The sequence below is a fragment of the Pongo pygmaeus genome, chromosome X (assembly GCF_028885625.2).
Source record: "Pongo pygmaeus isolate AG05252 chromosome X, NHGRI_mPonPyg2-v2.0_pri, whole genome shotgun sequence".
In the NCBI taxonomy this organism is placed as follows: Eukaryota; Metazoa; Chordata; class Mammalia; order Primates; family Hominidae; genus Pongo; species Pongo pygmaeus.
The window spans coordinates 76,367,113-76,376,953 of record NC_072396.2 but is presented as its reverse complement, the minus strand read 5'-3'; the positions used below and the strand labels follow the sequence as shown (position 1 = coordinate 76,376,953).

At 38.2% G+C, this 9,841-nt stretch overlaps 1 pseudogene; it reads right to left on the bottom strand.

Moving 5' to 3' along the window:
* Window positions 1-4,949: 4,949 nt before the first annotated feature.
* LOC129024962 (mitochondrial import receptor subunit TOM20 homolog) lies at window positions 4,950-5,590 on the bottom strand (annotated as a pseudogene).
* Window positions 5,591-9,841: the final 4,251 nt, after the last annotated feature.

Here is a 9,841-nt window from a genome sequence, read left to right as displayed (position 1 = left end):
GTAAACAACATGGGGGCCAACATAGAGGGGCTGTCCTTGGCTCATTTTTACAACACTCAAGTGATCTTATGATAAGGCTACCAAGGCAATTCATTGAGGAAAGGATAACCTTTTTAACAAGCTGTTTGGGGCAAAGGGATATCCACATGCAGCAAGCTAAGCCAAGGCTCGTAACTCTTACAATACACAAAAAATTAACTCAAAATACATTATAGATCCCAAATAAGTATTTTTTTGAGAAGGATCTTGCTGTGTTGCCCAGGTTGGAGTGCAGTGGCACAATCATAGCTCACTGAAGCCTCACTCTCCCGGGCTCAAGTGATCCTCCTGCCTCAGCCTTCCAAGTAGCTGGGACTACAGGTACACACCACCACATCTGCTTATTTTTTTGTATTACTTTTAGTAGAGATGAGGCCTTGCTATGTTGCCCAGGCTCCTAAATATAGGATTTAAAACTCTAACACATTTATCTATAGCAGAAAATATTTAATGTCTTGGTTAGGCAGATATTTCTTAGTTATGACATAAAAACACAGTCCATTGAAAAAATGATGAAATGGATCCCATCAAAATTTAAAACTTCAGCACTTCAAAAACAACTTCTTATTAGGCATAAAAAGACATTCCACCTCATGGTGAAAAATATTGCAAAATGTGTATCTGAAAGGGACTTATATCTAGTACATGCATAGAACTCTTACATCTCAATAATAAACGCAAACCAGTTAAAAATAAGTAAAACATTTGAAGACATTATACCAAAATATATATGAATTGCTAATAAAAATATGAAAAGATGGTTACAAGTGAAATACAAATTAAACCACAATGGGATAGCATTTCATACATAATAGAATGATTAACATTAAAAAAGACTTGCACATAAATGCTTATTCCAATGTAATTCATAGTAGCCAAAGTTAGAAACAGCCTGTATGTACATCAACTGGTGAAAAAATAAACATAATGCAGTATATTCATATAATTCAATAATATCCAGCATAAAAGGAATGAACTATGGATACATGCTACAGCAAAGATAAATCTCAAAATCTTTATTTTCAATGAACAAAGTCAGACACACGAGAAAATGTTGTATTTTTTTCCAATTCTGTGAAGAAAGTCATTGGTAGCTTGATAGGGATAGCACTGAATCTATAAATTACCTTGGGCAGTATGGCCATTTTCATGGTATTGATTCTTCCTATCCATGAGCATGAAATGTTCTTCCATTTGTTTGTGTCCTCTTTTATTTCATTGAGCAGTGGTTTGCAGTTCTCCTTGAAGAGGTCCTTCATATCCCTTGCAAGTTGATTTCCTAGGTATTTTATTCTCTTTGTAGTAATTGTGAATAGGAGTTCACTCGTGATTTGGCTGTTTGTCTGTTATTGGTGTATAGGAATGCTTGTGATTTTTGCACATTGATTTTGTATCCTGAGATTTTGCTGAAGTTGCTTGTCAGCTTAAGGAGATTTTGGGCTGAGGCGATGCGGTTTTCTAAATATACAATCATGTCATCTGCAAACAGAGACAATTTGATTTCCTCTTTTCCTAATTGAATACCCTGTATTTCTTTCTCTTGCCTTCATTTTGTTATTTACCCAGTAGTCACTCAGGAGCAGGTTGTTCAGTTTGCATGTAGTTGTGTGGTTTTGAGTGAGTTTCTTAATCCTAAGTTCTAATTTGATTGCACTGTGGTCTGAGAGACAGTTTGTTGTGATTTCTGTTCTTTTACATTTGCTAAGAAGTGTTTTACTTCCAATTATGTGGTCAATTTTAGAATAAGTGCAATGTGGTGCTGAGAAGAATGTATATTCTGTTGATTTGGGGTGGAGAGTTCTGTAGATGGTTATTAGGTCTGCTTGGTCCAGAGCTGAGTTCAAGTCCTGGATATCCTTGTTAATCTTCTGTCTCATTGATCTGTCTAATATTGACAGTGGGGTGTTAAATTCTCCCATTATTATTGTGTGGGAGTCTAAGTCTCTGTGTAGGTCTCTAAGGACTTGCTTTATGAATCTGGGTGCTCCTGTATTATTGGGTGCATACATATTTAGGATAGTTAGCTCTTTTTTTTTCTCCAAGTCCTTTAATATTCACTTAAACAGTTGAGGCACAAGCAATAATAAAACTGCAATTTTTATGTTACAAAAAGATTTTGTATGTTATCTGCATGATATACCAATTTTCTCAATCTCTTCTGCAATAACATCTCATTAACACTCTGGTCCACAGGTTGATTTATTAAAGTCAGAATGGCAGGCTGGAAGATGGTAAAATAAACTTACTGAGAGGCAAAAGGAACCAAACATTTACTGAGTGTCTACTATGCACTCTCTACTAGGTTTCACACACTTTACATAAATGTGAACCTAAGTTCTAGTTATCAGTTAACAGGCCAGCATTGCTACGGCCAGTAAGTCTATGTTTTAAATGTTCTTTCACTTTTAGGTACAAATTGTGGAACAAAACAATATATCTTTGCCCAAAGAAGCATGTCAACTGTTGCACTAATACATTATTTTCCATTTCCAAAGTTTTTGTTTTTAGTAAGTGTGTAGCATTAGCACATGGAAACACTCAAGCTGTGTATTAGTTCACTGAAATCTGGGTTTTTTTAATTCTCACCTGCTGAGCACCTTTTGGCCAGCATCACTACAACGAGCTGATTCTATCACCTTGTAAAATTTAAGATGGGAACGGATAGTGTTTGGCAATTACATTTCTGGGAGAAAAAAGTACTGATTTTTTTCTTTAACTTGACACAGCTAGCTTTAAAAAGTGGTACCTCATTTTAAAGCACCAAAGTTGTCATTTAAATAAGAAAATATACTTGGCTTAATGAACTGTAAAATGAAGATACCACTGCCTTTTCAAGCATTACAGCAAAGCCAGTGTGTTAGAGCCAAGTGACAGCCAGCTCATACTGCACTCCAGTTCTCAAGGAAATGGTGTTTCTACCCTCCCCAAAATTAAGCTGCCCCTCACTCCTCCACCCAGCCCTCCTTTTTCTGAGCCCATTCTTTCCTTGCTGAGCTGTCTGCCCCTTGCTCCCTTTCCCACCCCTGTTCTCCCTCTAACTGCCCCTCTATACATGTCTGGGCTGCTGCCTAAGACTTCTTAGCTGCCTGGTTAGTCACTGACCAATCACCACTACACTGCTTTGGATTTGGGATCCCACTAGTAAAACTAACTGGCATGTTTGTACTGGTCATCCCCCCAAAAAAGCATCCTGTGTAACAAAAAACCACTGTTTAAGGGTTCAGGATCACAAACCCTCAAGATACCCAAGAAAAGTCCTCAAATGTGAGTTGCCTAGTCTAACAGTAGAGGTCAGTTCAAAGATGAAATGTGATTTGTTCAAGGCTGTGAAACTAATCAGAGGCACAAACTAGAACTGTTTCTCCTTCCACTACACCACAAAAAAACCGAGATTAATAATGATTAAGAAGTTTGTAAGTCAATCAAAATAAAATGCCTAGTACATAGGAAAAGTATTTGGGATTTCTCCACAGACTTTTAGACAGAACAAAGGCAATCTTTACAATGAGAAATGCTCCTCAGTTCAACAGATGCCACCAAGTACCAAGGATCCTTACTCAGTTCTGAAACTGTGACTACGGAGAATATGTCACTATTTAAGAATAAGAGGTCCCACCTGATCCTCAGTCTTCAGTCACAAGGTTTCAACTTACTCTCATCATTTAACAAGATTAATTAATCAAGTTGAAGTAGGATTAAGGAGGTACATTGAAGATAAAAGCAAAAGGCAACAAACATTTTTACAAGCAGATCATCCCAGTTACTTTAAAAGTTTCGGATTAATTTACAGAGCAGTGACAGAACCGTATAATTTCAGTGAAAATCAAGATAGTCATACCATTTTAAAAAAATATCAATTCAAAAATACCAAGTCAGGCAAGCATGCAAAATTCAGAATATAAAAAAATGCAGGGCCTGGTTGCCCACATACATTCCTCAGGTTAAGGTAGATTTAAAGATGTCCAACAGAACCAATGAATCAGAAGCTAAAAGGGACACTTCAGTGATTAGCAGATGCACTCTCTCATGTAACAAATGGAGGGGAAATGAGCACACATTAACTGGCGAAGCTCACAAGGCTAGATTGGGGTGTACAGGGATCTAATTCCTGGTGCTATTTGCAACTACGTATATTTAAAATACAAGGAGGTAAATACCCAGAACACATTAAGCCTACTGATTTAAACAGAACATTTCAAGACTGATACACAGAAAGGGAAGGAAGCTGTTAACCCAGCCCAGCAGCACATCTCACATATTTATGTCTCAGAGATTAAATGGAAAGAAATGATCAATCAAAACCTTTAAAGCTCAGTTTTCACAAACACCATCAAGTCTATCAAATTTCTGGATTTACAGCAAAATGTGCCCCCTAAAAACGTGTACATTCTTCAGTTTCTTTTTTTTTTTCTTTTATTATTATTATTATTATTATCATTATTATACTTTAGGTTTTATGGTACATGTGCACAATGTGCAGGTAAGTTACATATGTATACATGTGCCATGCTGGTGCGCTGCACCCACCAACTCGTCATCTAGCATTAGGTATATCTCCCAATGCTATCCCTCCCCCCTCCCCCCACCCCACAACAGTCCCCGAAGTGTGATGTTCCCCTTCCTGTGTCCATGTGTTCTCATTGTTCAATTCCCACCTATGAATGAGAATATGTGGTGTTTGGTTTTTTGTTCTTGCGATAGTTTACTGAGAATGATGATTTCCAATTTCATCCATGTCCCTACAAAGGACATTCTTCAGTTTCTCCTATGCTTTTTTTTATTTTTGCCTATCTTTCAAAACTGAGCACTGGGTATTTTTAACATAAGCCATGTCATATGTACATTTAACTGTTTGTGGAATAAACAAAATCCATGATTTTTTAGTAACTCATAGTGTATTTATAGAATGAAAAGTTCTCTATCAAAATACACTTTTCACGGGGAAAAATAAATAAAATAGACAAATGGATCTACACAAAGTAAACGTTAACTTTGGTAGATTTCAGTGTAGTTCATAACAAGCATATTTGCCCTTATTCCCCCAGAGCTGCTCAACTACCAAGAATTTTTAAAATATTTTTAACAGAGATTTTATTATGTTGACATTTGTTTCTCATTCCACATCATCTTCAGCCAAGCTGTGAGTACTTACAATTCTCTGACTAATTGTTGGGAGCTTAGTCAGAAACATCTGGAACACTGGTGGTGAAAGAGTTTGCTGTAAGACCTGCAGTAACTGCTGTGGCTGTCCACACACAGCAATTGCATTTGTCAGATGGTCTACATCCTTCTCATATTCACCTTGAGCTAGTAACTGTTCACCAAGCTGTATTTCTTCAAAGAAGAATTTCTGAAAAGCTTCAGCATCATTAAGGTCAGGTAACTTGGAAAGCTCAGCTCTCTCCTTGGCAAGCTTCTGTTTCTTTCTTCATTCTCGAAGCCTGTTCTTGAAGTTGGGGTCACTTCATCTTTTGCAGTTGAAGTAGATGCAGTATGCAATAAAAAGTGCCCCGCATGCACCGGCAGTGATGGCACTGTTCCGACCCACCATCTTCTCTACAGCGCTGGGTGTGGACGGTGGTGGCAGGGACCACGAAGGAGGGGTGGGCCACAAATCCTCAGAGCAGTCGGTGCAGCTCACAACTGATGGCCATGGGCCACGAACCTAGTTAGTTCTTGTTGAATTGATCCCTTTACCATTGTGTAATGGCCTTCTTTGTCTCTTTTGATCTTTGTTGGTTTGAAGTCTGTTTTATCAGAGACTAGAATTGCCACCCCTGCTTTTTTTTTGCTTTCCATTTGCTTGGTAGATCTTCCTCCATCCCTTTATTTTGAGCCTATGTGTGTCTCTGCACGTGAGATGGGTCTCCTGAATACAGCACACCAATGCATCGTGACTCTTTATCCAATTTGCCAGTCTGTGTCTTTTAATTGGAGCGTATAGCCCATTTAAAGTTCATATGGAACCAAAACAAAGAGCCTGCATAGACAAGACAATCCTAAGCAAAAAGAACAAAGATGGAGGCATCGTGCTACCTGACTTCAAAATACACTACAAGCCTACAGTAACCAAAACTGCATGGTACTGGTACCAAAACAGATATATAGACCAATCAAACAAAACAGAAGCCTCAAAATAACATCACACATCTACAACCATCTGATCTTTGACAAACATGACAAAAACAAGCAATGGGGAAAAAATTCCCTATTTAATAAATGGTGCTGGGAAAACCAGCTAGCCACATGTAGAAAGCTGAAACTGGATCCCTTCCTTACTCCTTATACAAAAATTAACTCAAGATGGATTAAACATTTAAATGTTAAGACCTAAAACCAAAGAAACCCTAGAAGAAAACCCAGGAAATACCATTCAGGACATAGGCATAGGCAAGGACTTCATGACTAAAATACCAAAAGCAATGGCAAAAAAAAGCCAAAATTGACAAATGGGATCTAATTAAACTAAAAAGCTTCTGCAGAGCAAAAGAAACAACCATCAGAGTGAACAGGCAACATACAGAATGGGAGAAAATTTTTACAGTCTACCCATCTGACAAAGGGCTAATATCCAGAGTCTACAAAGAACTCAAACAAATTTACAAGAAAAAACAAAAAACCCTATCAAAAAGTGGGCAAAGGATATTAACAGACACTTCTCAAAAGTAGACATTTATGCAGATGACAGACATATGAAAAAATGCTCATCATCACTGGCCATCAGAGAAATGCAAATCAAAACCACAGTGAGATACCATCTCACACCAGTTAGAATGGTGAACATTAAAAAGTCAGGAAACAATAGATGCTGGAGAGGATGCGGAGAAATAGGAATGCTTTTACACTGTTGGTGGGAGTGTAAATTAGAAGACAATGTGACAATTCCTCAAGGATCTGTAACTGGAAATACCATTTGACCCAGTGATCCCATTACTGGGTATATACCCAAAGATTTATAAATGATGCTACTATAGAGAAACATGCACACATATGTTTATTGTGGCACTATTCCCAATAGCAAGGTCTTGGAACCAACACAAATATCCATCAGTGACAGACTGGATTAAGAAATTGTGGCACATATACACCATGGAATACTATGCAGCCATAAAAAAGGACGAGTTCGTGTCTTTTGCAGGGACATGGATGAAGGTGGAAATCATCATTCTCAGCAAACTATCACAAGGACAGAAAACCAAACACCACATGTTCTCACTTATAGGTGGGGGTTGAACAATGAGAACACATGGACACAGGGCAGGGAACATCACACCTTGGGGCCTGTCAGGGGGTGGGGGACTGGGGGAGGCATAGCTTTAGGAGAAATACCTAATGTAAATGGCAAGTTGATGGGTCCAGTAAACCAACATGGCACATGTATACCTATGTAAAAATCCTGCACGTTCTGCACATGTACCATAGAACTTAAATAGAGACACAAAAAACCCTTCAAAAGATTAATGAATCCAGGACCTGGTTTTTTTGAAAAGATTAACAAAATTGATAGCCTGCTAGCAAGACTAATAAAGAAGAAAAGAGAGAAGAATCAAATAGACGCAATAAAAAATGATAAAGGGGATATCACCACCGATCCCACAGAAATACAAACTACCATCAGAGAATACTATAAACACCTCTAAGCAAATAAACTAGAAAATCTAGAAGAAATGGATAAATTCCTTGACACATACATCCTCCCAAGACTAAACCAGAGGTACAAGGAGGAGCTGGTACCATTCCTTCTGAAACTATTCCAGTCAATAAAGAGGGACTCCTCCGTAACACATTTTATGAGGCCAGCATCATCCTGATGCCAAAGCCTGGCAGAGACACAACAAAAAAGAGAATTTTAGACCAATATTCCTGATGAACATTGATGCAAAAATCCTCAATAAAATACTGGCAAACCGAATCCAGCAGCACATCAAAAAGCTTATCCACCATGATCAAGTGGGCTTCATCCCTGGGATGCAAGGCTAGTTCAACATACACAAATCAATAAATATAATCCAGCATATAAACGTAACCAGTGATAGAAACCACATGATTATGTCAATAGATGCAGAAAAGGCCTTTGACAAAATTCAACAACGCTTCATGCTAAAAACTGTCAACAAATTAGGGACTGATGGGACCTATCTCAAAATAATAAGAGCTATCTATGACAAACCCACAGCCAATATCATACTGAATGGGCAAAAACTGGAAGCATTCCCTTTGAAAACTGGCACAAGACAGGGATGCCCTCTCTCACCACTCCTATTAAATAGTGTTGGAAGTTCTGGCCAGGGCAGTTAGGCAGGAGAAGGAAACAATGGGTATTCAATTAGGAAAAGAGGACGTTAAATTGCCCCTGTTTGCAGATGACATGATTGTATACCTAGAAAACCCCATTGTCTCAGCCCAAAATCTCCTCAAGCTGATAAGCAACTTCAGCAAAGTCTCAGGATACAAAATCAATGTGCAAAAATCACAAGCACTCTTATACACCAATAACAGACAAACAGAGAGGCAAATCATGAGTGAATTCCCATTCACAATTGCTTCAAAGAGAATAAAATACCTAGGAATCCAACTTACAAGGGATGTGAAGGACCTCTTCAAGGAGAACTACAAACCACTGCTCAATGAAATAAAAGAGGATACAAACAAATGGAAGAACTTTCCATGCTCATGGGTAGGAAGAATCAATATCATGAAAATGACCATACTGCCCAAGGTAATTTAAAGATTCAATGCCATCCCCATCAAGCTACCAATGATTTTCTTCACAGAATTGGAAAAAACTACTTTAAAGTTCATATGGAACCAAAAAAGAGCCCACATCATCAAGTCAATTCTAAGCCAAAAGAACAAAGCTGGAGGCATCACACTACCTGACTTCAAACTATACTACAAGGCTACAGTAACCAAAACAGCATGGTACTGGTAGCAAAACAGAGATATAGACCAATGGAACACAACAGAGCCCTCGGAAAGAATGCCACGTATCTACAACTATCTGATCTTTGACAAACCTGGCAAAAACAAGAAATGGGGAAAGGATTCCCTATTTAATAAATGGTGCTGGGAATCCTGGCTAGCCATATGTAGAAAACTGAAACTGGATCCCTTCCTTACACCTTATACAAAAATTAATTCAAGATGGATTAAAGACTTAAACGTTAGACCTAAAACCATAAAAACCCTAGAAGAAAACCTAGGCAATACCATTCAGGACATTGGCATGGGCAAGGACTTCATGTCTAAAACACCAAAAGCAATGGCAACAAAAGCCAAAATTGACACATGGGATCTAATTAAACTCAAGAGCTTCTGCACAGCAAAAGAAACTACCATCAGAGTGAACAGGCAACCTACAGAATGGGAGAAAATTTTTGCAACCTACTCAACTGACAAAAGGCTAATATCCAGAATCTACACTGAACTCAAACAAATTTACAAGAAAAAGACAAAAAAACCCATCAAAAAGTGGGCGAAGGATATGAACAGACACTTCTCAAAAGAAGATATTTATGCACCCAAAAAACACATGAAAAAATGCTCACCATCACTGGCCATCAGAGAAATGCAAATCAAAACCACAATGAGATACCATCTCACACCAGTTAGAATGGCAATCATTAAAAAGTCAGGAAACAACAGGTGCTGGAGAGGATGTGGAGAAATAGGAACACTTTTACACTGTTGGTGGGACTGTAAACTAGTTCAACCCTTGTGGAAGTCAGTGTGGTGATTCCTCAGGGATCTAGAACTAGAAATTCCATTCGACCCAGCCATCCCATTACTGGGTATATACCCA